The sequence below is a fragment of the Lissotriton vulgaris genome, chromosome 8, assembly GCF_964263255.1.
Source record: "Lissotriton vulgaris chromosome 8, aLisVul1.2, whole genome shotgun sequence".
In the NCBI taxonomy this organism is placed as follows: domain Eukaryota; kingdom Metazoa; phylum Chordata; class Amphibia; order Caudata; family Salamandridae; genus Lissotriton; species Lissotriton vulgaris.
The window spans coordinates 686,422,742-686,448,975 of NC_141696.1; positions in this window are offsets into that span (position 1 = coordinate 686,422,742).

Here is a 26,234-nt window from a genome sequence, read left to right on the forward strand (position 1 = left end):
TGTGTATATATATTTTTATGTGTGTGTATTCCTTCCCATTGTCACCCTGTGTAGTCACCTGGCCCTTCCAGGAAATCCTTGGCCTGCCAGGCAATAAGCCCATGAATGCTTTTCTCCACAGTTCTATATATTTTGTCTTTCCATACTTGGCAAACCTGGTCCTCCCAAGAAATCTTTGGCGTGACATGTAACAGCCTAAAGTGTGTTTTCTTCCCCTATGTGTATTTTCATCCCTTACAGGTATTCACTAGTAAAGCGCATTGGGATCCGTGCTCTTTCTAAAATCCTGTGTTCTTATCCTTGCAGGCTTACATCATCAGTATTACTGATCGAGCTTTTTTCACGTGTATTTAAATTATTTATACACATTGATCAAACACAACACTCTCTATCTGTGGGAGCGCATTAGTGAGTGACAGGGGGATCTATACAACCCGGTCCTGACGAAGGGGCATGCCGCCCCGAAACATGTTGACCCACACAGGAGAGCAAGACTAGTAACCCGATCTTGCCCTCCGCCTCACCCTTTTAACGATACCAGCCAGTGCCTATTAAATAATTTTTTCTAAACACCAGGCCAGGTATCTTTTAATTTCACTGTCTATCACTCCTGACCTCACTGACACTCACTCCATCATCACTCACATAGTACTCACAATTAAAAGGTGCTCCGGCGTAGCCGCTTGTCGCAGCACTGCCCCGTCCCGCAGCGGGGGCGGGAAGACCCCGATGATGAAGCATGACACCAAGGGCCCTTTTGGTGTGTGAGGGGTATTTTAACACACTGAGTGTATTCCAACAACATCGGAATATGTATTGTATATTTGTTTCAGGTGGTCTCTGTTGATTATTTAAGCGTTCATAAGAGGAGGATTAGCCCACCGCGGTGCCTTGTTGCACCACCTCTTCACTCCCTTTTTTGATATTTTCATGTTCATTTATGAACATACTCTTAACTTAGTATCTCGGTGACCCTTCAGAGAGTGGTTGTATCCAGGGCATGTCTTTAACATAACACTTAAAGCTGCCTTGGAGTGGCCCTCGTTGCCCAGCTCTTTCTCCATTTTGTCTAGCTAGTATTCGGCATATTCTGCACCTGATTCATTAAGCAGACGTTCATATTGGACTGCTGCAGGGCTCTTGTTCAGTGTGTCTCTACCTGGGGTAAGTGGAGGAGCTGATGGTATGCCGTAGTGAGTGCCTGGTGCTGCTAGCGTGCTCATTTCTAATTGTACCCCAGTCCCATCCCCAGGAACTCGATCCATGTCTTCATATTTTGCTACCTGGTAAATCCCTGTGCCAGCTTAGTTCATCCCTACAGCTTTGGTACTTAACCTCTTAATACAGTGACTCCCTATCTGAAAGGCGCAACACAGAAGCAACATAAACCCAACTATGGGTATCACTAATTTCAGTATTGCTGTTAGCCATGTGGGCATCCAGCCAAAATCGAACCAGTCCGTCGGAATAATGTTCGCAGGGGCACCTCCTTCGTTCGTCATTTCTTTTCCCAAGTTGGTCAACTCCTCAATGGCCTTTGCTATTGCCATCGTTTCCTGGTATGAACGTGCAGCAGGATTTTCCAATCCTATGGCACAAACCACCATCTTTGGCAGTTAGCATGTCTAGGAAGTAGTGATGCTCCAGAACCATCAGTCTTAAGGGGTGCAGTTCTTCCCTAATTGCATTCAGTCCGTCCCTAGTGCTGTTGATGGCCTTCATGACCTCATAGCGCGTCACTTCCAGCCAACGAGCATTTGCATTAGTTTGGAACATTGGAACTGCCCCTCCGAAGAAAAGCTGGGCCTCGTTGAAGAGGCAGAATTCTTCTGGAACGTTACCAAGGGCCTCTGTTGCGAAGTACTCCGCTGTTCGCCTGTGACGGTGGAGGAATGTAACATCACCTGTCATTGGGTGTGACAGTATGTGGGAAGCATTCGATGCCGGCACAACCAGGTGCACTTCATGCAGAGTCACCAAAGAACACAGTCCGAGCCACTGAGGAGGTAGCTGGGGATAGAGGCGTTCTCCGCAAGCCCAGTAGTAGTCCATTAACGTGGAGGTGCCGAACTGCATATCAAAATTGAAGATAGTTGTGTTGCAAACTGTGTTCCGCCCAACAGATACAGAGCCGTTACCTATGAAACAAAGAGAAGGGTTCTTTAGTTTAAATGCTTTTTTAGGTTTGGACATTCCTTTCCCACTTCAGGTATATCTGCCACTTTCCTGAGCCCATATCTGTTCACAGTCCTCATCAACCCTCCAGTCAACGTTTCCCTCATAATCTGTTTCTCCAACCCAAGGGGGACCTAAGGAGGCTGCTCTACATACTAGGCCATCAACAGGGATCCATCTGCCCTTTGTGTACACCTGTGCTGATAACTTCAGCACCGTCCTATCGCGGCATGGACATGTGCGGTAGTCATGTGGTAGGGAATCATCACAACTAGCTATGGGCACGGATACTGAAAAATATCCTTGTTCCAGGATGGTTGGTCCATGAAGGTCCATTTTCCCATATCCCCTTCTCCGCATGTTTCCTATTGCCTCTATCAAGGCGGCTGTCTCTGTGATAACCTTGTGTAGAATGGGGGTATAGTCCCATGTTGGGGCATTCACAAATACCGTATCCAATTCGACCCTACTGATCTGGGTCTGTCCCTGTGTGCGGCAAAGGTACAGATGCAGAAGGCCCATAGCAATGTGTGGTGGGACTTCTTTAGGGAAAATGAGTCTGTCCGCTCCTACTGCATGGGGGATGTATGAACATACGTAGCATGAATCATTTGTTATGGTCTTCCCCACTGCTCATGTCCCTGTGCCAGGAGTTATCTACTAAGTAAGAGGCAGCGAATTTTATCACACTTAGCCAGGTTAAATGTAGACATTGCGTTTTTACAAGAAACTCATTTATCTGATGTAGAATCCGCCAAGCTCAAAAGGGGTTGGGTGAGTGAGGTTTACTACTCTCAGGGTGATGGTAAACGGAATGGTGTAGCCATATTATGTCGTAAAACCTTATCCCATTCCCTAATTGCTCAGGAATCAGATGCTACAGGCAGATGGCTACATGTTAAGCTGTCTCTAAAGGGTGTTCCGCTTTCCCTTCTCAATGTCTATGCTCCCACTGGTGGAGATCCTGCGTTTTGGCATGACTTTTCCCATCATATCACCAGATTTACTGACGATAACTTTATCTTAGCAGGTGATTGTAACCAACCCCTTGATCCCTTTATTGACCGAAACTCTAAATCTCCCTATGTCCCAAATAAACCTCACAAGCTCTTTACCCAGGCTATCTCTCAACATAAACTCATTGACGCCTGGCGCTTATGTAACCCGACAACAAGTGAATTTACTTTCTATTCCCCATGCCATCATTCCCAATCCCGAATTGATTATATTTTTGTTACTCACAATATTGCCCAAACTCTTACCAATGCTGAAATTGGTCCAATTTTGCTTTCAGATCATGCTCCTACCATAATCTATATTGATATACTCCCTAAACCTGTTGGACCAAAGAGATGGCGCTTTAATAACGCCCTTTTGTTGGATCCCAAATTTACTACCTCCTTTATTGAATTCTTCAATGAATTTTTTTTGTTCAATGACACTCCCTCCATGCCAAAATCTACTATCTGGGATGCCTTTAAGGCTTCAGCTAGAGATTTTATAATTGGAAATGTTGCAAAAAAAACGAAGAATTGCCCGCAAATTCACAGGGGATCTTCTCCAGGATATCAAGAAATTGGAGCACGCCTACTTTACTTCTCACTCACAAGACGGTCTAACAGCCCTCGTTAATGCCAAAATGAAGTTCAACAAAAAATCCACAGAGGACGCTTCCCTTTATTTATTGAAATCCAGTGCAAAATTCTATGGTGGTAGAAATAAGGCCGGGAAAATCTTAGCTAACTATTTGAAAATTAAACACAACAAATTGAATATTGAATCCATTTATGATGCTCAATCTAATCTTCAACATAAAGATGCAGACATACTCACCAAATTTTCCTCTTTTTACAAAACTCTGTACTCTTCTGAAACTCAACCCTCTACCCAATCTCTAGATCATTTCTTTTCTACCATACACAAACCTGACAATTTCCCTCTCGACCTTTCTCCTTTAGAATTAGATATTTCCCAGCATGAATTACTTCTAGCACTCCAAACTCTGAAAAAAGACAAAGCCCCTGGACCGGATGGTCTTACTGTTGAGTTCTTCATACATTTTTCAAAACTCCTCATCCCAAAACTACACTCTTTATTGGATTCATTTCTTGCCCTAGGTGCCTCTTCAGGTTCTTTTTCCGATGCCCATATATGCCTCATACCAAAGGAGGGGAAAGATGCACAATACTGTAAGAATTATAGGCCCATTTCCTTAGTCAATACTGACTACAAGATATTCGCTAAATCACTTGCAGCACGTCTTGACCTCTTGCTTCCAGATCTTTTGGGCGAGGAACAATCAGGCTTCGTCAAGGGCCGATTTATCACGGATAATACTAGACTTTTGTTTAATGTTCTATCAAAATCTCATAAATTACCCGAAGCCCTTGCAGCAATTGCCCTAGATGCTGAGAAAGCTTTTGATAGGGTTGAGTGGACCTATTTGTTTCACACCCTTAAATGGTTTGGTTTTGGTCCTAAATTCATCTCCTTGGTTTCTTTATTGTACTCCAATCCCCGTGCGGCGGTTTGCGCCAATGGCCTAGTCTCCTCCTTTTTTGATTTAGGGAGAGGTGTGCGTCAAGGATGTCCCCTATCCCCTTTTCTTTTTAACCTAGCCTTAGAACCTTTTTTATCCAAACTCCGTCAAAACCCTAACATTCATGGCTTTCATGCTTCAGATTCTCAAATTAAGCTTGCTGCGTATGCAGACGACATTTTACTTTTTATTTCCAACCCAGCTGAATCCATTCCTGCCTTTCTTGCTGAAGTACAAGATTATTCCCGGATATCTGGTTACAAGCTTAATAATGACAAGTGTGAGATTCTGCCCTTGACGAAGTTCACATTTAAGCCTGATTTTAGTGCCTCCCACTTTACATGGAGTTCCTCCCACATTAAATATCTTGGCCTTTATGTTACCCCTTCTATTTCAGACACGGTCTCCCTCTGTTTGAATAAATGCATTCAAAAATTATCAGACTTAACATCTAGGTGGCATCCCCTTTACTTATCATGGTGGGGCCGCCTTGATACAATTAAAATGATGCTGTCTCCCATAGTCCTCTATACTATTTCTAATATTCCTGTCTCCATTCCCTCTAAATTTTTCAAAAGAATTAACTCAATTTTGACATCTTTTCTCTGGAGCAACAAAAAACCTAGAATGTCCCTTGCCCGACTTATTCATCCCAAATCAGAGGGCGGAGTCAACTTTCCAGATTTCCCAGTCTATCATAAGGCATTTCTGCTGCGACAGGCTTCCCTCTGGTTGCAAGACCCGATTTCCCCTTGCCCTTTATGGGCTAAACTTGAGCGTCTCTTCCTTTCCCCTTTCTCCCTCGCTGAGTATCTTTCCTTCTTACGCAAGCCCTCCTCTCTTCCTACTCCCATTCACAAATTCACTGTTAAATTGCTTCTCGCATCCTCTCCTGATCCTCCCATGACTATTGCTGAGTTTCTTGCTTCCACTATTTGGCATAACACTTCCCTCTTGATACGTGGTAGGCCCTTTTACTGGAAGTCTGGGCGACATAGAGGGCTAATATGGGTTTCCCAACTGTTCTCACATTCAACTTTCACACCATTCCCTACTCTTCGCACCACCTATGGCTTGCCTGTTTCTTTTACTCACAAATATCTTCTTCTTAGAGGGGCTGCAATGATAACTTACACCCGTCTCTTGCATGCACCTCCCCCTACTTCTCCTACTCGTGCCACATTACTCCATTCTTTCCTGCGCACCACTCCCAAAGCTTCCTTCATTTACAAATATCTTCACACTAAAGACTCTATTAGACCCAAATCTAAGGTGGAGGAATGCTGGGAACAAGATTTTGGTACATCCTGGCCCATCTCTTTATGGGATAAGATTTGGAATAAGATTCGCAAATCCTCTAGAGCAGCAAACTTGACACAAACCCTGTTCTTCATTTACAATAGGCTTCTTTTCACACCATTCGATCTTCATAAACGCATTTCTACCACTCCACACATTTGCTGGTCTTGTTCCTCTCCGCAGGCGACTTTGTTTCATATGTTATTCTTATGTAAATCTGTTCATGACTTCTGGTTGCAGGTTTGGGCCCAAATTAATGTAATGTTTCATGCTTGCATTCCTTTCTCTTATACCAATGTTTTTTTAGGAAGTCTCTCTCCCTGTTGGGAGAGTGCTGATCTTAATACTCAGATTATTGATTTATTATTAGCTGTTGCGTTTCAGCAAATCACAGTCAACTGGAAGAATTTTTCTAACATTTCTTTTAAAGCATGGAGGTATAATGTTTGTCATAATAATAGACTGGATACTGCTTTTGTTTTTCCTGCTCACATGGCAGCAAAACGCACAGACTTATGGCTCCCTGTTACGCTTTATCTTGATGTTTGTGCTAAACGTTCGTTTCATCCACAGCCCTCGCAGCAGGAAGTTTTCAAGCCTCCTTGAATGCCCTTCGTATTCCATTTCTTTTACAACATCAACTGTATGTACTTCCTTTTATATACGTTTATCTCTATAACCGTGGTTTTATTCTATTTAGTCTTGACACTTATGATTAGCTTACATTTTGTTTATAACTGTACTATGCCCATTGTTTACTGAATTGCTTGTATTTTCTATTTTTTATTGTACTTTGTATTGACACCTTGTCCCTCTCTTCTTCCCTGAAATAAACTTCTTTCTGAACTTAAAAAGGAGTTATCTACTAAGGAGGAGTGGACTGAATGATCTCTCACTGACTGCTGTAGGCCTAATATGGGCCCAAGGCCCCTTTGTATCTCTACAAGATGTCGGAATGTCTTATGCCCTGCCCTCTTGTTCGTAGGCTTGCGGGGGACAAGGGGCTTTGTTCTGTGAGGGGAAATAGCAAATCGGGGAAACCTGTGGTGATGAGAGGGGCGTTGACGGGAAATTGGTTGTGGTACTGTGAAGTTAGCAGATCTATCCCATGTACTATTTCTATTCTGTGGGGTAGAGGATGAGAGTTCTAGAGGTACACTGGTGCATGTACTGCTAGTAGCACTACTGTTCGGGAGTTTGGGATCTAGTGTGCTGTGTGTTGTTCTCGGTTTATTGAGTGTGATCACTGGTACAGTGGATGGAACAGTGGATGCTAAGGCATTTTTGCTACCTATATCATGATAACTCTTTACAGCAAGAAAAAAGATATACCAATTAAATGTTGTTAGTGCCACTCCAACAATGATACATAACATAAGTGTAGTAAGAATAAATATCTTGGCATCATGGCTGCTATATTCGTGGAGCAGCACGTGGGTGTCTTCTTCTTCTTCTTCTTCTTCGGCAGTGGAAGGGAAACCGCTGTCCTCATTCAGGGGGACCATGGGCATGTCACTTTCTTCTGTTAGTCCATTGTCTGTTGCTGCGGAGGTGCAGGGTCGAGCCGAACGTCTTTCCGATGAATCCATGCCTTCCTTTCGGCTATCCGGACGGCAGTTGGAGAGGAGTCATTCACTGCAAAGGGGCCGTCAAACTTGGGGTCTTTCCAACGCCTGATGTGTCTCCGTACGAAGATCAGAGTCCCAGGACGAATAGGTGGAAGTTCTGGATCGATGGAGCTCTTCTTCTTCCTCTTGGATACCTGGGTAGAATGGAACTAAGCAGCGCGGGTTAGTGTGCACAAAAAATCATAAAGCTCAGTTTTAACAATCTCAGAAGATGACTCACTGTCAGTTTTGGGCCTGTTAGAGGGGACAGCTACATTTATGGATCGTCCGGTGACAAGCTGGTGGGGCGTGAGGTGGTGATCCGAGCTTGGGGAGTTTCTTAGTGAGAAGAGGGCAAGTGTGAGACAGTAGAGCCATTTTTTTTACCAATGGTAGCCCTTATTTTGCTTATTTTGTTTTTGAGCAGGCCATTGAGGCGCTCACAAATGCCGTTACTTTGGAGATGGTAAGCGGATGTCAGCTTGTGTCTGATGCCTAGCATTTGGATCTGAGAGGAGAAGATGGCATTTGAAAAATGGCTTCCGTTGTTTGTCCTAATGGGGTCAGGGATTCCAAAGCGGGAAATGACGTCACGGAGTAGGAATGTGGCTGCTGCTTTGGCATCGCAGTGGACGCATGGTCCAGCTTCGATCCAGCGCGAGAATGGGCATACCACCACAATGAGATATTGGTAATTTTGGCACCGATCAATCATATCGACATAGTCGAGGTGGAGTTCTTTGAAGGGGCCAGATGGTTTGGGGATGGTGGAAGCGACTGTTTTGAGAGTTGGGTTTGGTGAATACTGTTGCCAAATGAGGCATTTATTAACAAAGAGTTGTATTAGTTTGTGGGCATTGGGAATGAACCAGTCTGCTTGCAACGTTGTGGACATGTTATCTCGGGAGACATGTGCGGGAAGGTGGAGTTGGTCCAGTGCCACGTGCATTAAGGCTTGTGGCGTGACAGGTTTCCCAGACATGGTCTGCCTGTAAATGAAATCAGCAGGGTCCTGCTGTACTCCCCTCTTCTTCCATAGCTCTTTCTCTTGATGTGGTGCACTTTCTTGTACTTCTCTAAGATGCAGTTGGGCAATGTAATCCTATTGTTGCGTGTTGTTGATAGGGTAGGAAGCGTTTGTGTCAAGAGTTTCATTGTTCATGTCTGTGTGCTGTGTTGGAGCTACACCATCTTCATGTGTGTTTGTCAGGTCTGCTGGAGCTACAGCCTGGGCAAGTAAGATAGGAGTGTTTTGAGAATGTGGCGTAGTCAAAGAAAGGGGGGGTGTATGGCTGCAGCTTTGGCTGCCCAATCTGAGAGAGCGTTACCTCTGGAGACAAAGTCCTGTCCGTTAGTGTGCGCTGCACATTTGACAACAGCTACCTCAGTTGGAAGTATAAGGGCCTCAATTAGAGTCTTCCAGCAATTGTTTGTGACACACAGGTGTTCCATCTGATTTGAGAAACCCCCGCCTTTTCCAGCGCAGGGTGCTTGAGGGTGTCGTTGTTGTGACATATGCAGAGTCTGAGTACACTGTGATGCGGTCATCAGCCCCGTGGTGCAAAGCGGCAATTAGTACCACTAATTCAGCATCTTGGGCTGAGTAGTGTGGAGGCAATGCAATTTTCTGTACAATGTCTAGGGAATCAGAGGACTCATGCTGTTGGGCCCTAACTACTGCGACTCCTGTGTACCTAATCCCTGTCTCCTGGTCAATGGTAGAGGATCCATCACCAAAATATACATTGCTGTCTGGCAGGGGGTCCTCGTTTGCTGCTCCGGACTCATCTGAAGAGTATGTGGCACAGTCATGGGTGTCATCGTCTGGGGCTGCAATGGATAGGCAAAGAACGTGGCAGGATTGACTGTGTGACATTTGACAACTTTCAGAGAGGGCAATGACAGTATGACTTCGTAACCTGACACTCTTTGTGTTGTTAATGTTGTCTTGGCTTTCTGAATTATGGCAAAGATGGCGTGCTCAGTGTACAGTGTCAGTGAGGATCCCATGACAATGGGAGTGCTTTTCTCTACAGCAAAGGCTGCAGAAGCGAGAGCTTGTTCGCAGGGGTAATGACCTTTCATGACTGAGTCTAGCATGCCGCTGAAGTAGGCAATTGGGCTTGTGGCCCATGGGGTATTTCTGGGTAAATACAGAAGTCATAACCTGACCATTGCAGTGAGAGAACAAGTAGAATTATTTTGTGTAATCGGGTGTGCCTAACACTGGTGCATTTGTTATTTCATCTTTTAACTGTTTGAAGGATTCTGTCATTTCAGGTGTCCAGTCTATTTTGTTACGTCTGTCTTTGGCTTCTTTAACTGCTTTCAGCAACGGGCAGTTATCGTGGAGAAGTCAAAGACCCATTGACGGACATAATTAACAAGTCCAAGGAATTTCTGCATTTATTTTACAGTTTGAGGCTCTGGGGTGCTCTTTATGGCCTCAACTCTGCCTGGCGTGACTCGTCTCCCTGATGCGGATAGTACCTGGCCTAGATAGTGTTGCATAGGAGCTTGTATCTGTTGTGGTGACTGTGGGGTTTGGGCAAACACTGGTGCTTGGAGCTGTATTTGCTACATGTTTTGCTCAGGGCAGGTTGGGCATAGGCATACAGTATCTGGGGTTGCTGAGTGTACATTGGCTGTGTGGTCGTGCTTGTTGGGTGGGACCCATAGATTGCTTGCCTTGGTCTCGAAGTCTAGTACGGCATTCTCTCAGCATATGGTCCACCTTGTGACAATAAAAACAAGTGCGTTGCCCTGGCTGCAGTGGGACCCTCTGCTGTCCCATTCCATTACCTTTTCCCTGCATGCCTGTGTATCTGTTAGTATAGTGTCTGTCATTGTTGTAATGCTGTTGTTGATCATTACCGTAGGTAGGTTGCACTGCTACGCATTGTACTGGGGGCTGTTGCTGCACGTACTGCACGGTAGGCTGTGGTTGAGTCTGTACATACTGCACAGGCTGCTGGGGCGGGGTCTGCACGTATTGCACTGCTGGCCGCGTTTGCTGTTGGGGCTGTGCCTGAGCATATTTTATGGCCGGCTGTACCTGCATCTGCTGGGGGGCTGGCTGTGTATTAGTTGTTAGTGCGTTTAGGGCACTCTGAGGGAACGTGGTGACGGCCGTCATCTGACTGACAGGTGCCGCCAACATGACTGTGTCTAGGGTGCCTTTTTTCTTATTAAGTTTCTGTTGCACCAATTTTGCAGCTGCATTCTCTATAGCTAGCTGCCTACTCTTTTCCTGTTCTATTTTCTTTTTTTAGAAATGTATGATGTGATCTTGGATCTCAGGCCATGGTTTTGCCTCCATGGCTTCTACCCCATCTAATTTCTCCTACACTTCTTCTGGTAGCCCTCTCTTGACCATGTGGTAAAAAAGCCTGCTTTCCCCTCCAGTCGCATTCCATGATTCTCCTAACTCCTGATGCCACTTTTCTTTCATCCTGGAAATAAAGTTAATCGGGTCCTCATTCGTTTGCATTGTCAGTGACATTAGAGACCCAATATCGGGGACATCGGGAATTTTGTTCGCAATTTGGCCCAGACTGCTGACCTTATTTTATCAAAGTGGTCTCCATCATATTGGGAGTCGTTCATAGTTATTAGTCCTCTACTGAAACTTTTGAAAATGTCTTCTGCTTCCCCACCCATGAGGGAGATCAGCACATTTTTCATATTGCCTATCCCTATGTTGGTGCCTGTAGTATTCTTTTCTAGGGCCACTATCCATTTGCTAGCACCCTCCACGAGGGGTGGGAGGCTCTTCTTAATGTGTTCTTTCTCCGCGTAGGACCAGCAGTTGTAAATTTGGGGGTCACTGGCTTTTTTATATAAGAGCGGCATCTGGTGTGCTATTCCATCGTCCATATCTTTTGGTCTTGTGAGGTCATGTTGCCTGGCATATTTCTGTCAAACCTTTAGACTGCCCCTCATATAGGCATAATCCCAATCCTCATCTCCTGCCCACTGCAAGATGCATTCTACTGCTTTTGCCACATTTTGCGGCTCAAAGGACCCTTCTCTTAGCCATGGGATCATCTGTGGGGCCAAGGACTCTATCCAACCTGCTAAATCGTCTGTAAAGAGGTGAACAGCGTAATCAGAACCTTCTCCTAGTGTCACTATCTTGTTGGGTGTGAGACCATTGTTTCGCAGTGCACATGGTCTGCTGAGGAACATACCGCTACCCATCCTGGCACGGGTGTTGCGCATGGAAGCAGTACCAGAGACATCATATATCATGCCGTCTGGACGCCCGTGTGTTTTCTAACTCGGTTGTCCTATTCCTCCTTCTCCCGCCCGTATCTCCTGTGCTTCGGAATTCCTGCTGTTGTTGGTAAAATGGGTTTGTCGTGTTTGTGGCATGTGACTGGCTGGGGGAGTCTACCATAGCTGTGGTGGATGGTGGGCCAAACGGATCTACCACAGGTGCAGTGTTTCGCGGCGGTGGCTCTGGTTGTGTGAAGCGGACCTGTGTTGTTGTGGTAGTTGTATGCGTTTGTTCCGGCGCAACTGTCTGAAGGCAAGGGGAGCGGGCGCTGTGGCACAGTCCTTCATTCCCGCCCACGTCCCGAAAGGGATCTGTGCTCAGTATGGGTGTAGGTGGGGTACGAGCTGCCTGCTGTGCATTATGGCCCCGTTCTTCATTCCCTTCAGTATTCCTAAAGGGAACTGCCTGTACTGTGTGCAGCTGTAGAGTGCTTATTGAGGCTTGCGTATTTGGTTGCTCAGAGACGGCATTTTTAAGCGTTTCAGTTATTCTTTCATTTATTTGTTCTATTTTTAGTGACATGCGTCGAATTGAGGGAATTAGAGAATCAGTATCGGGGTTGGGTGACATTGGTCTGCCGAATATGTCTGCACTGGTGTCTTCAGCCGGACTGCACTCGAGACTTTTGTTAAAGTCTGCGGTCGTTCTCCATTTGTCATAATGGACTTGTCACTGGGGGGCCTGCTGTTCCCTGTCCATATGCTGTGTTAGGATGGTCGAAAATGTGAGCAATTGGTCGTTTGTGTTTGTGCCGAATACTGGTGGCTGGTCTTGAGGGGCGGCCTCCCGCTCCTGGAGCGGTGAGGTCTTGTTATTACGGAGGATGTTGAGATCAGGGTAGTGGCAGAATGAATGGTGAGACGAGGTGGATGAGTGGGGAGATGGCGTGCATGAATTGTTTGATGAGAGGGACTCATTGTCTGAACCTTCATTTTCTTCCTCGGCTGGTGGGACAGTAATGGAAGTGGGGGTGAGTTGTAGCATAAATTGCGCGTTTATTTGCCCTGGTAATCAGGGCACTGTGGCGTGCAGTGTTGGACTACCACTAGTGACAAGTGGTGCAGACAGGGTGAGGACAGAGAGTGGAGATGTGACAGGCATTATCGGGCCACTGCTGGTGCCGGGTGGTGCAGGCGAAGATGACCTGCATTCTGCAGCAGGTGAAGTGGGGTCTGACAAGGCAGATAAATCAGCTGGGAGTTTGTTGTATTCAGCAGCTGTCATCTCATTAGTGGTACAGTGTAGGTCTGGTTCTTCAGTTTGGGCGGACACTATGGCGGGATACATGCCATTGGCCTGGTATGGTAGGGGCGCCGAAGGGGCGGTGGCCATTGTAGCGGTGTGCTCTTCCGTATTGTCTTTAAAATGCGCCAGAGATCTACGGTGGCCTTTCTTTTTTGTAACTTGGTGTTGGAATATTTGGTGTCTAGATAGGTGGTGGCGTGCTCTAGGATCTTTTTATCAAAGCTTCCTTCTGAAAGCCATGGGTAACTCATGTTTTTGGTCAGCTTATGGAGCTCCCTACAACGTTTAAGTATGTGTTGTTCCTGTCCACTGAACGTTTTCAGAACATGTTGGAGAGGTGTCACCATAATGAGATATTTGTGTGAACGCAAGATAAATCCTTCAATGGGGGGGGGGTGGTGGTATTGTCTATGATTTCCTAAAGATCAGGTACGAGTTTATCTGCTACACCCACAAGGACACAGTCGTATATGCCGTTTTATAATTTGATGTTTTCGGAAGGGGTGCACCTGGGGAAGAGAAGGTGGCCACCAAAACAGGCGTCAGCTATTTTAGACTGGTATGGGTCCCTAGGCCAAAAGCTTGTCAAAATGACTGGGTCTTCCCAATCTTCAAGTCGTAGGATAAAATATATATGGAACCCAGCTGTTGTTTTATACACAGTAGAACTTAATATCCTATTCATAGGGGTATTAATATATTGTAATACCGTGGATTAGTGAGGAGAGGTAGTATTCGCTTGCACAGAGGGGTGGGTGTGTCCTGCCTATGTATTTCTACCCTAGGCGTCAGGAAAGTTGGGGAATCGATCTTTTATAAGTTCGTCTCCTACTGCACACAAAAAACAATGTGCGTGAGTATTAGCCTTAAATCCAATTCGTCAGGTACCCGATATATCCCTGTAGCTGAAAAGTCAGGAAATTCCAGATTATAACGGGCAAGGGCAAGGATAATCTTACTCTGTATGGGATTTCGGGGCAAGGAAGAAGGAAATGTGGTGGGTATTTCTAAGTCTGGGGATAATAGACGGATATATATATATATATATATATATATATATATCCACTCTGGTGTTTTGAGCGATGAAACGCCTATTATTCTTTTGTTGAACACTGCCTGGAGCACTTGCATTGGGCTTGTGGTGAATGGGTTGTGCAAATGTATGGGGGTATACTATTTGCGTTTATGTTTCAAGGTGTTGGGAGCTGATAAATGAGAAACTCGGAACTCGAGCCCCTTTTTGGGTGTGGTCACTTCAACTGTGAGTCACAGGCCACCGGCACAACACTTTACTGAGAGACAAGGAACAATGAGATGAGAGGACGAAAACCCATGTTGAAGTGGCATGTTTATTATTAATTCACAAGTGAACCAATAAATGCGTATTTTTAGCAAAGCAATAAATGCATATAATTTCATACTACTAAGTAAAAACCATTTAGGAAGTCCCGACTTCACTCTGTCAGGAGTAAATGCTAGATGTCAGAATGATTCAAATGTTACAAGGCAAACTGAAATGAGTATCTTTTAAAAAGGCATAATTGAAAACGGCTAGATATCCAAAGACATAGAGTACATTTGTTATAAAATTCTAGTGCCTAGAAGAAAGCCTTTCTGATGAGAACTATAAGGCAAGCTGGAGTGAGGATCTTATTAAAAGTCACGTTTAAATCAGCTAGAGACTAGGGAACTTGAAACAATCCTTCCTGAAGAGAATTATCCATGCAGGTTAAACATTTTAAAAGAACCCAGAATGCGAGGGGACAGGATTATTAAAAAAGCACAATTGAAATTACTTAAGGAATGAAAAGACACATTTCTCTAAAAATTCAGTACCAGGAGGCACTTAACTAGGGAGACTAGCCAAACAGGATCTAATTATTTAAAGAAACCTTAAATGCAAGGAATTGGGTGTGGATCAAAAATACCGAGTATAGTCAGAGATTTAAAAAGTCAAAGATATTATCTAGCTTGGGAGGGCATCACTTGATAGAGTAGGCCTGACAGTCCCAAATCAGATAAACGGCCGGCAGCCGGGCGGAGAACTCACGCTCGTGATGGACACAGCAGCAAGTTCTGGCTTCAAATTTGACATGCTGGACCTAATATACCTAGAAATGCGGAACCAAGGTTCTATTCAGACGTCTTTGCTGACACATTTTCGGTTATGGTGGCTGACCGCATGTCCTAGGACACAGGAAATAGTCAGGTGGCTCAACGGTTGGTTGGCCATGTTGACCCCAAGATATAAACAAACGGCTATGTTTGACCACAAAATATAAACAAACGGCCATGTTTGACCACAAGATCTAAACAAATAATCATCTGATCACGAACATCTCTCTAAAAAAGTAGATGTGGGAGTGAAACTTGGGACATGTGCTAAATATCACAAGACATTGCGGTTTTAATTTGAGCAAGCCATCTTTCAAAATAATGAAGCAAGATGTAAAATTCTGTACCAGCTGATCTTGTGTACGTGCGTGTGTGGAGTGTCTGCAATGGTGCTTGTGAAAGGCTACTGTACTTTCCAGGGTTGCTCAAGTTACCTCGCTGTGTTCAGCATATCAGAATTGCACGTTTAAAATTATTTAGGCCCAGTGGATTTTTTTAACATAAGGTGGTGGCCTTTGGCCTGGGCCTACAAACCCGGGATTCAGGGGATCCGTGGAATTTCATTTGCTGATTGTATATGGTGAAAATTGGTCATTTTAGCATATTTTCAGATTTTGTCAAGTAGGGCCATGTAGGACTTTCAGGCTATCAAGGTCGATAAAAAATGTTCTTTTTTGGCCACCAGATGGTAGAGCGTGATCCTGACCCTCCATCAATGCTACATTTCATATTCCAAACTTAATATCACCTAGTAAAAAATGTTTAAACTGCACTTTAAACGAATACAAAGTTTAGAAAGAATCAAAACTTATCCCGTTATTCCCGCAACCTATATCTGTTCCCCCCACTTTCTTCTCTAAGGTTTATAATGTGCTATGTGCCCATCATTGGAATTCACTACCCTAGAAAATTTACAAAACTAACATTTTTTTGTCATTAATCCAAATACTCCAGCATTTATCTAACTTACTAGTAGTGTGTCTCGTTCGCCTCTATTCGAGCATAGGTCAATCAGCATTGTAAATCATTATAATATGCATTTAGCCAGTTTACACTCGGCTGCCTCAATTAACTTTAGAAATGTACCTGTAAAAGATAAATCTTCTCCCAACAGACCAACTATTACTGCTTGACCACATGTGCGAATAGCATATTTGTTAAAACCCTCTCTTAGCAAGCTTCTGCATTCTCGCAATAGAGCTGGACAACTGCAAGCTATATGGCAAACGTCTTCTTTGTAGTAATACCAGAGGCGGCATAAAGTTGCATTGCCCACACTTTCGACACCAAAATTTTAGCTTTACTTTTAAACCGTTTAAACCCCCAGATAATTCTGAGGTTTAAGTTTGCCATACAATGAAATTACCATCCGAGCATGAGATATTTCCGCTAGGGCCTCTCTATCCAACAATGATGATAGTTTTTTAGCAGTCTCGTTAATCACTCTGTTAAATGCGCCTTGTGAGAGGGATAAAACCCATAATTGTTCTGCACTAAAAGTAGTCATGGGCAAATTAAAATATTTATGGGCTACCGTATTTTTAGGGTCGCTTCTAACCCGCCATACAGTTGTCATCAGAATAGAGTTAAGCAAAATTGTGTTTTGGTGGGTCCAAGCATGCTTTTTGTAAACTGACAAAATCCACTCTTTGTCTGTCCAAATATGTCAGTTGTAGTTGAAATTTCTTGGGAAACTTCAGATCCCAAACATTCTAGGACATGAGACTAAGATTCTATATTTAACATTATCTGTCATCGATTCTGTTAGACCTGGCACCTTGGCGTGGGTCTCCCTTCCATTTTTTGCTGTTGCCTCATGTGTTTTTGCTGGTGTTAGATGCTTTGGGCACTGTGCCACTGCTGTCTAGTGCCACAGTGCGAGTGCTCCCTTTGGTAAATGGATGTGCGAATTAGTGACTCTATGATTGACTTGTTTGGTTTACTTGTCAGACCCTCGTATAGTGCTAAGTGAGTGCCCGGGGCTTGTAAACCAAATGCTGCTGGTGGGCTTGCAGCACTGGTTGTGCCACCCTCGGAAGCAGCCTCGTAAAATGTGTCTCAGGTCTGCCACCTCAGAGCTTGTGTGCAGTCCGGTACTGCTGTGTCAACTGGGCAAGTGCACCCACTTGCCAGACCCTAAACCTTCCCTTTTCTTCATATCAGACACCCCTATGGTAGGCCCGAGGGCAGGGTGGATTGTAGGTAAAAGGTAAGACATGCCCTGATAGTGAATTACAGCCATTTCCGTTCTTCACTATTGCAAGGCTACCTGTTCCCCATAGGCCAGAATGGGCAGTTTGATTATTCCATCTTATAATCCTAACTGACTCAGGGAACCAGGTAAAAGCTCGAGTTTAGTATGCCTGAACTCAGAATGATAAAATAGATCTTTTAGTGAAGTTAGTTTTAACATTCTGTGCTTGAAAATACCCCTTTTAGAAAGTCTGTATTTTCTTGTCTAACCATTCAAGTCTGCCTCTGCTAGGTTGTGTATTCGTTGTCTGGAGTTTGAGTAACAGGGGCTGGGGGATTCCAGGAGACAGGTTGAGTCCGCCCCGGGCTGAATAGAAAGATCTGCATGTAGATGAGTGGAAGAAGTTGTACCTGGAACATAAATAGGGCTGTGCCTTCCCTCCACAATGCTGGCTCTACCTCCTGTGCTTCTGATGACCCTGGCCTTCACGTGAAAGGAAAGAAGGAGTCCTGTCAACAAAGTGCTCCAGGACTGACCAGAACTGGTTTAGACTAGGCAAAGGCCTCTCTGCCTTCGGAGAACAAATATAAACTGTGTATAAAAAGGGGGACCCAAACCCCAAAACTTTAGATCAGAATCACTGAGATCAGAAGGGATCAAGATCGGCTTCCATTGGGAAACAGAAAGAAACTTCTACTGAGGAGAGGAACCAGAGAGACTGAGGAGAGACTGTCCCTAAGCATGAGAGATTGGCCTGCAGTTGTTGCATTGCTGCCAAAGAGAGGAGAGAGGAACTTTGGGTGTACTTTCATCAACTTGTGACGGATCTCCAAGGGCTTGAGAGAGAGCTTGCCCCCTGATCGAAGTCCCAGGACCATTAGACTTCACAGACTTCTGTGCACCTCTTCTGGAAATGCTATTTCAGTCACTACAGAGAAAAGGGAGCTGTGAACGACCCCGATTACCGTCTCTGTGTCCCAACTGCACCGCCAAAAGCACCGCCCGCATCTTGCAACGCAACCCTGGTCTCACCGATGTCAACTCTAGCCAACCGGCACCGCCGCTGCAGCGCAACCTGCCAGCACTACATCTCACCCTGCAACGCTTGGCCTTGGTCTCAACGACGCAGTCTCGACGACATCACCGAGCCGCTGGATGCACGGCATCTAGAGGACACCGTGGCATGCACCGCTTCCATCTTGCAACGCAAACGTGACAGTTGCCACATCCGGGTCGCACATTCGTGCTTGCCGCAACAAGTAAAGGTACTGTGACGGAGTCTTTCCTGCTGTGCTGATCCGTATTGACGCGGTCAGCGGGAATTGCGAGACTCTGTTGTGTTAACATCGCCATAGCCGGAGGAGGCTACCGACTGGTAAAGAACTTTGATTCAAGTATTCCTTAGAAGATCTCTATTTTTGAGTATTGTGGATCATTTTGCCATTTATGGTCTTGTTATAAGTTATATACTACAACTTGTCTGGTGTCAGTCTGTAGTGTTGTCACTGGGTTACTGTATATGTTCACAAATGCTTTACACACTGCCTCTGAGATAAGCCTGCCTGCTCGTGCCAAGCTTGAATCCGGTCCAGGGAAGGCATGGCTTGGCAGTTCGGGCTGGACTGTTCCCATGAGGCACAGGGTCAGACTGATTTGCATATGGCCATGTCTGAACTGGGGTGGCAGAGTGGGCTAAAGAACGGTGATGGATTAAACCCAGATCTGTTGACTGGGTGTGAGTGTTTGATTGGTTCAGATGCTCCGTTCATCACCACCCTCTTTTGTACCGCTTTGTTCGCCATAAGTTGGCAGGGTATGCTCAGACGTGAGTCCCTTGATCACTTTGCCACTGGATTCAAGCAAGCCTGGCTGAAGACGGTTGGAATGTAGAAACCGGTCCTAGGAAGCTTGAATCCTGTCCAGGGAAGGCATGGCTTGGCAGTTCGGGCTGGACTGTTCCCATGAGGCACAGGGTCAGACTGATTTGCATATGGCCATGTCTGAACTGGGGTGGCAGACTGGGCTAAAGAACGGTGATGGATTAAACCCAGATCTGTTGACTGGGTGTGAGTGTTTGATTGGTTCAGATGCTCCGTCCATCACCACCCTCTTTTGTACCGCTTTGTTCGCCATAAGTTGGCAGGGTATGCTCAGACGTGAGTCCCTTGCTCACTTTGCCACTGGATTCAAGCAAGCCTGGCTGAAGACGGCTGGACTGCCAGAAACCGGTCCTAGGAAGCTTGAATCTGGTCCAGGGAAGGCATGGCTTGGCAGTTCGGGCTGTGCTGTTCCCATGAGGCACAGGGTCAGACTGATTTGCATATGGCCATGTCTGAACTGGGGTGGCAGAGTGGGCTAAAGAACGGTGATGGATTAAACCCAGATGTGTTGACTGGGTGTGAGTGTTTGATTGGTTCAGATGCTCCGTCCATCACCACCCTCTTTTGTACCGCTTTGTACGCCATAAGTTGGCAGGGTATGCCCAGACGTGAGTCCCTTGCTCACTTTGCCACTGGATTCAAGCAAGCCTGGCTGAAGACGGCTGGAATGTCAGAAACTGGTCCTAGGAAGCTTGAATCCGGTCCAGGGAAGGCATGGCAGTTCGGGCTGGACTGTTCCCATGAGGCACAGGGTCAGAATGATTTGCATATGGCCATGTCTGAACTGGGGGGGCAGAGTGGGTTAAAAAACGGTGATGGATTAAACACAGATCTGTTGATTGGGTGTGAGTGTTTGATTGGTTCAGATGCTCCGTCCATCAGCACCCTCTTTTGTACCGCTTTGTTCGCCATAAGTTGGCAGGGTATGCTCGGACGTGAGTCCCTTGCTCACCTTGTCACTGGATTCAAGCAAGCCTGGCTGAATACGGCTGGAATGCCAGAAACCGGTCCTAGGAAGCTTGAATCCGGTCAAGGGAAGGCATGGCTTGGCAGTTCGGGCTGGACTGTTCCCATGAGGCACAGGGTCAGACTGATTTGCATATGGCCATGTCTGAACTGGGGTGGCAGAGTGGGCTAAAGAACGGTGATGGATTAAACCCAGATCTGTTGACTGGGTGTGAGTGTTTGATTGGTTCAGATGCTCTGTCCATCACCATCCTCTTTTGAAGCTACCAAGGGGGTGAGCAGGGGTTATTTTAGGAGTGTGCCACCTTACCCTGACTAGACGCAAATGTCCCAATTTGGTCAAAGGTACCTACCTCTGCCAACTAGAGACCCCCAAATCTACAGATACCTATATTGTATATGGCATGGTCCAACCACTTTGAAGGGTGTCCCTGGTTGCAGAGGGGGTAAAGTATTGGCTAGTTTAGTGTACCATTAAAAATAATTCACTCCCCTCCCACTTTAAGCTCCTGCCTCCTGCACTGATTATCAAACTCATCAGTGAAACTCATGTCCCACAGTTTAGCCTCCCAAAGCACAGGGTACTACAGCTGATACACACGTTTGAGCATATTCCTATGCCCACCAACTGCTGCTTGGAATAATAAAGAATTAAGGGTTCAAACGCACTCTGACTTTTCAACAAAGTGATCAATCCATTCAAAGGCATCATGGTAAGTATGCACTACAGCACTATACCTGGGTCGTGTAAAAGTGTCAATGTTTGCCTATAGTACTTTGACACAGAGATTTGCATTTGGTATTCCCACCCTAATATCCTGTCCTTCCAAAACATCACACCCATTTTCCACATTTCTCAAGAAAGTACAAAATATAGTTTTCAACTCACAGTTTGATTGTACCTGCATGAAATGATGCTATCTCAACTGTGGAAGGGCCTGAAGCTGGATATCCACATCCAGAGATATTTCAAGCCCACTTGCATTCTTTAGGGTCTGCAGATTCCTAGCTTCAGAGGAAGGACAAGGTGCGAATAGACTTCCATCATCCGTATCTTGAGGGCCTTGTGAGAGGCAAGCTCTGAGTCTGTTCTAAATATGTGGAGAATTGTGTCTTAGTATTGCTTGTGAGCACCACAATCCAACCAGTACTGCTCATATTCAAGAAAATGCTCTCCTTCCCCCCTTCAGGAATGATGATAATAATTGAGGCCAGCTGGACCTCTTGGCCCAGTGGGGGAGGTGTTGGTAGAGGTGGAAATGACACTGGAGTCAGCTCTGGGGCATGAAGAAGAGCCAATGGGTGTGGCACCAAAATATCATATGGCGATGGTGAAGGATCTAATGGCTACACTGGGACGCTAGAAGCCAGGAGCAAAAACAATGGCGATCCCCCAAGCGGAGTACAGTATGATCCAAGAGGGCAGACTTCACTCCAGAGGGGAGTACTGCCTGTCTAAAAACCTCCCACATAGCATGGAAGAACATGGCTGGGTCTGCTTCTTATGTCAGAAATACTGGATAGACTGACATTAGAAATGCGACCGGCACAGCTGGAGGCACTGGCATCACTAGAGGCGCCATTGGCATTGGGCTATGCACCAACCCCCAAAGAGGACAATACATTCTTCCTGTCCCCCGGAGAGGGAGATATTTATTTATTTATTTTATTTATGCGACTTGTATAGCGCGAACAATTGCCAGAGGGCGTCTCGGCGCTGCCCTCTAGACACCGGGGAGAATAAGAATATATATATAAATGCAAGCTTGCAAATAAAGCTGCCTCTTTGTGTTTCCCTGCTGTGGCCCTCATTCTTTTCTTCGTCGGAGATGTTTGTTGGATATTGTTAGCGCGGGTTCCAGTGATGCGCTTTGGGGGCCCCCGCAACGTCAAGAGGACTCAGCCCTGCTGGTTCTTTCACTTCCGTGAAAATTGGGACTGTCCAGGTATCTGGAATGGCTGAGACCCACCCCCTGGCCAGGAAGAAAGTAGCTGTGTAGGGGCTATCCAGCTCCTCGCTGGGCGAGGTGAACTCTCACACTTGCCCCCCGCAATCTGGACTCCGTGGCCTTGGTGGTTGTTGCGGTTGGGGACTTGAGGGGGCTATGTTTGCACGCAGAGAGCGGCATTCATCAAACTTTGTGGTGCCCTGCTTGCCGAGGAAGATCTCCGCCAAACCGAGACCAACCTGGAATCCACATTGCATTCTGGGTATGGTAGTTCACCTGCATTCTAATCGCATGCAGCAGGTGAACCTATGCACTTGCTGAGGGGCGGAGCAGGCAGCAACCAATGTGTTAAAGGTAGGACACTTTTAAAGAACAGCCAACCACAAGCGTGCTCATTTGCTCCTGCAAACATCTGGCGCTGAAGAAGGCTTACCTGTAGCCGAAATGCATTCGCCAAGCTTGCAAATAAAGCTGCCTCTTTGTGTTCCCCCTGCTGTGGCCCTCATTCTTTTCTTCGGAGGAGATGTTTGTTGGATATATATATATATATTTTATTTTTATAAAAAGGGGTGGGGTAGCCCACCCTGGCCTTGAGCCATGCCGCGAACCCAAAGTGCACAATACAGTCTTTCTGCTCTCCCTGAGAGGCAGATTGTGGTGTCTGCCCCCCAATCTGTCCCGTAAGGAGGGGTAGAAAGCTTACTAGACACCATGGTAAATATATATATATATATATATTTTTTTTTTTTTAAGTGGTGTAGTGGCCCTCCTGGGCATATGCCATGCCTCGATCCCATTGGGAACAATATACTCTTTCTGCCACTCCTGAGAGGTGGTTTAGGGAGCAGGGATTGCTCCCAATCTGTCCTCCCAGGATGTAGAAAATTACTAGACACCAGGGATCTTACACTGGGGGAAAAGGAGTGGGGACATCTCACCTTGGCATTGGGTTATTCCCTCCAGAGGGCAACCTAGACCTTCTGCTGCCAGGGAACAGTCAGGGATGTGCCCTAATTTACACCCCAGGAGGCCAACGTGTACGTTATACACCAGTGGTTTCAAAATCGTGGCAAAAGAAAAAAATATCACGCAGCTCAGAAGGGACAATAGAGTCTTTCTGTTACCCTGAGGGCAGATAGGAGAATTGTCCTGATTGTGGAGCTTGCCCATATTCTGCCCCCGGAGAGGGTAAACAATTGACTAGAAAACAAGGATTTTAGATTTGGAGAAAAGAAATGGATGCAGGCGCCCCCCCCCCCGCCCTGGCATCGGGGCATAGCAGCACCTCTGGGGGCAGAGAGGGAGTAGGACCCATTTAGCCCTAGGGGAGCAGAAAGTCCACTAGGCTAAAAACAAATTCAACAAGGTGCGAATACAAACAAAAGGATGGGGACGGCTTACCCTGGTATCAAGTCATACTCTCACCCAAAATAGGAGAATTTAATATTTCTGCCTGATTGGCGAGGTTTCCTCTAATCTGCCCGAGGGAGGGTTAGAAAGATCTCTAGACACCAACATGGAACCAAAACAAACAAAATGATGGGGCATACTACCATGCCATCGACCAATAATCCCACCTCAGAAGTAGTTATAGCGACTCTCTGCCCCCCGGAGGCAGATAGCATGTTTATCCGATTGTGGAGGTTGCCCCTTATCTGCCCCTCATCCCCCTCCAGAGTGTCGAAAGCCAACTATACACCAGGGATTTTACATTTCTGCAAAGCAAAGGGGGATGTATGCCTCCCCTTGGCATTCGGTCATAGTACCCACCCAAAAAGGAGCAATCTGGTCTTGCGGTCACACTACAGGGAGCAGACAGCAGGTTATCCCATTCTGCCCCCTGGGTTGAAAACCCACTGGATGGCAGGAATATATTTTTTTTTATAAAAAAGTTCTGATGGGCACTTGCTCCCCCAAGAGGACTCCAATTGGCCCTGGTTTGACCAGTTCCTGTCACAGGCACAAGGCCCAGCCACACAAGTTTGGTAACGTTTTTACTGGGACAAGTGGGGTTACACAGTGTGATAGGAATTTTTGTGTATCCCTGTGGATTCTGGAAATTTATGTCACAGAAATACAAGGAAAATGCATGATTTTAGGCAGTTAGGTGTTTGCATAGCATCATGGGTAAAAATAAAAGAGGGATTCACACAAGGCACACCACCCTGGACTCCCCCAGGTGTCTAGTTATCAGCAATGTCTGTGTTGGTACGTTTTCCCTAGGTGACGGCCTAGCCCTAGCCCTTTATCACAGCTACCTCTATTGCGGATGTCTTCAAATTTGTTTTAGGGCCTTTTGTATTGCTGGCGCTCGGTCCACCCATACAAGTGGGGTACCATTTTTATCAAATGTGAGAATACTCGGTGGTGGTAAATTTGTGGATCCTTACAGATGGCAGAACTATCCCTCACAGAAATGTGAGAAAAATGTGTATTTTTAGCCAAAGTTTGAGGTTTGCAAGGGTTCCTGGATAAAATAATTTAGTGAAATCCACACAAGTCACACCACCCTGGATTCTACTGGGTGCCATTTTCAGAAATGTATGGGTTTTGTAGGTTCCCTGACTGGCAGCCAAACCTATGCCCAAAATATACAGCTACACACATTACAAAAAAGGGTCTGTTTTAAGTGGAATAATTTGATCTGTCCTGTTGCGTTTTGGGCCCTTTCCTGTTGCGGGTGCCTGGCCCACCCATACACTTGGAGTACCATTTTTACTGAGAGATGTGTGGGAACGTTGGGTTGTAGGAAATCTAAGGATCCCTGCAGATTCAGGAACTTTCCCTTTCAAAAATGTGAGGAAAATGTATGTATAGGGAGGTTTAGTTTGAGGTTTGCACTGGCGTTTGGGTAACAAAATTCCATGAGACCCAGACACATCACACCATCCTGGACTCCTGTGGATGTCTAGTTTTCAGAAAGAACTGTGAGCTTTCCCTGTGTGGCAGCTGAGATAGGGTTCAGAAACGGCAGCTATCCATACTGTAAAAAAGAAAAAGATTTATTTCGCTGGATGAAATGTGATGTCTAGATGCTGTTTTGGTGTGTCTTCTGTCGGGCGCTAGTGTTGTATCGTTTTGATCAGTAGATGTGTGGAAACAGAGAAGAGTAGAACATCACTACCAATTGAACTTCTCGGCATTTGAGGCTTCCAACTGTAAGCCAGTCTGCAAGAAAGAAAGCATTTTGCAAAATGCACTTTGAATCACGATATTATGGGTAACCGCAAATTCAGAGGTGTGCAAATACCCACTGTTCCTAAACTCAGTATCTTGTGTACATTTCAGAAATACATAGGACTCCTCCTTATCCATTTTCATTCTTTATATTTGACCACATCAATTACTGTATAATCGGTACAACATGAAAAACCAATGTAAGGTGCAGCTCATTAGTTGACTTTGGTTATCGTGCATCTTTGGAGAACCTACAAATCCAATAACGTGCCACGATCAGATGGGTCTGTCGGTCGTTATGGTGTAATGCTTTTGTAAACTGGTGGTCTTGACAAGAAGCAACAGATAAAAACGTTCTTACAAATGACTGCCTTTTTTCCTACTCATTACATGATGGTTTATTTCAATGGTTAGCTTCTTGGGAAAACCTTGAGGCATCTACAAAATGACCCCTTTCTGAGATCAGAATATTATCTATTTCTTCAAAAAGTTTATAGCTTTCTGGGATATTAGTTTCACACTGGTTTCCACCACAAACTGGAGCCTGAAACCACAACAAGAATGGAATGGGTCTTAGAAAAATGCAGTAACTATGGCAAAAAACTTAATAGGTTTTTGATACAACTCTGCTTATTCCTGAAAGCAGAGAAAATGGCCATCCTAGCACCTCAAACCCTTAGTTAATGATGTTTTCAGGGAAAAAAGTGCTTTTTTTGTGCAGCAACTTTTTCCATTTTTCCCTCAAAAACTAAAATGTAGCTATTTTTGGGCATTTTAACGCGTTCCCTCCAGGGGAATCTACAAGTCCT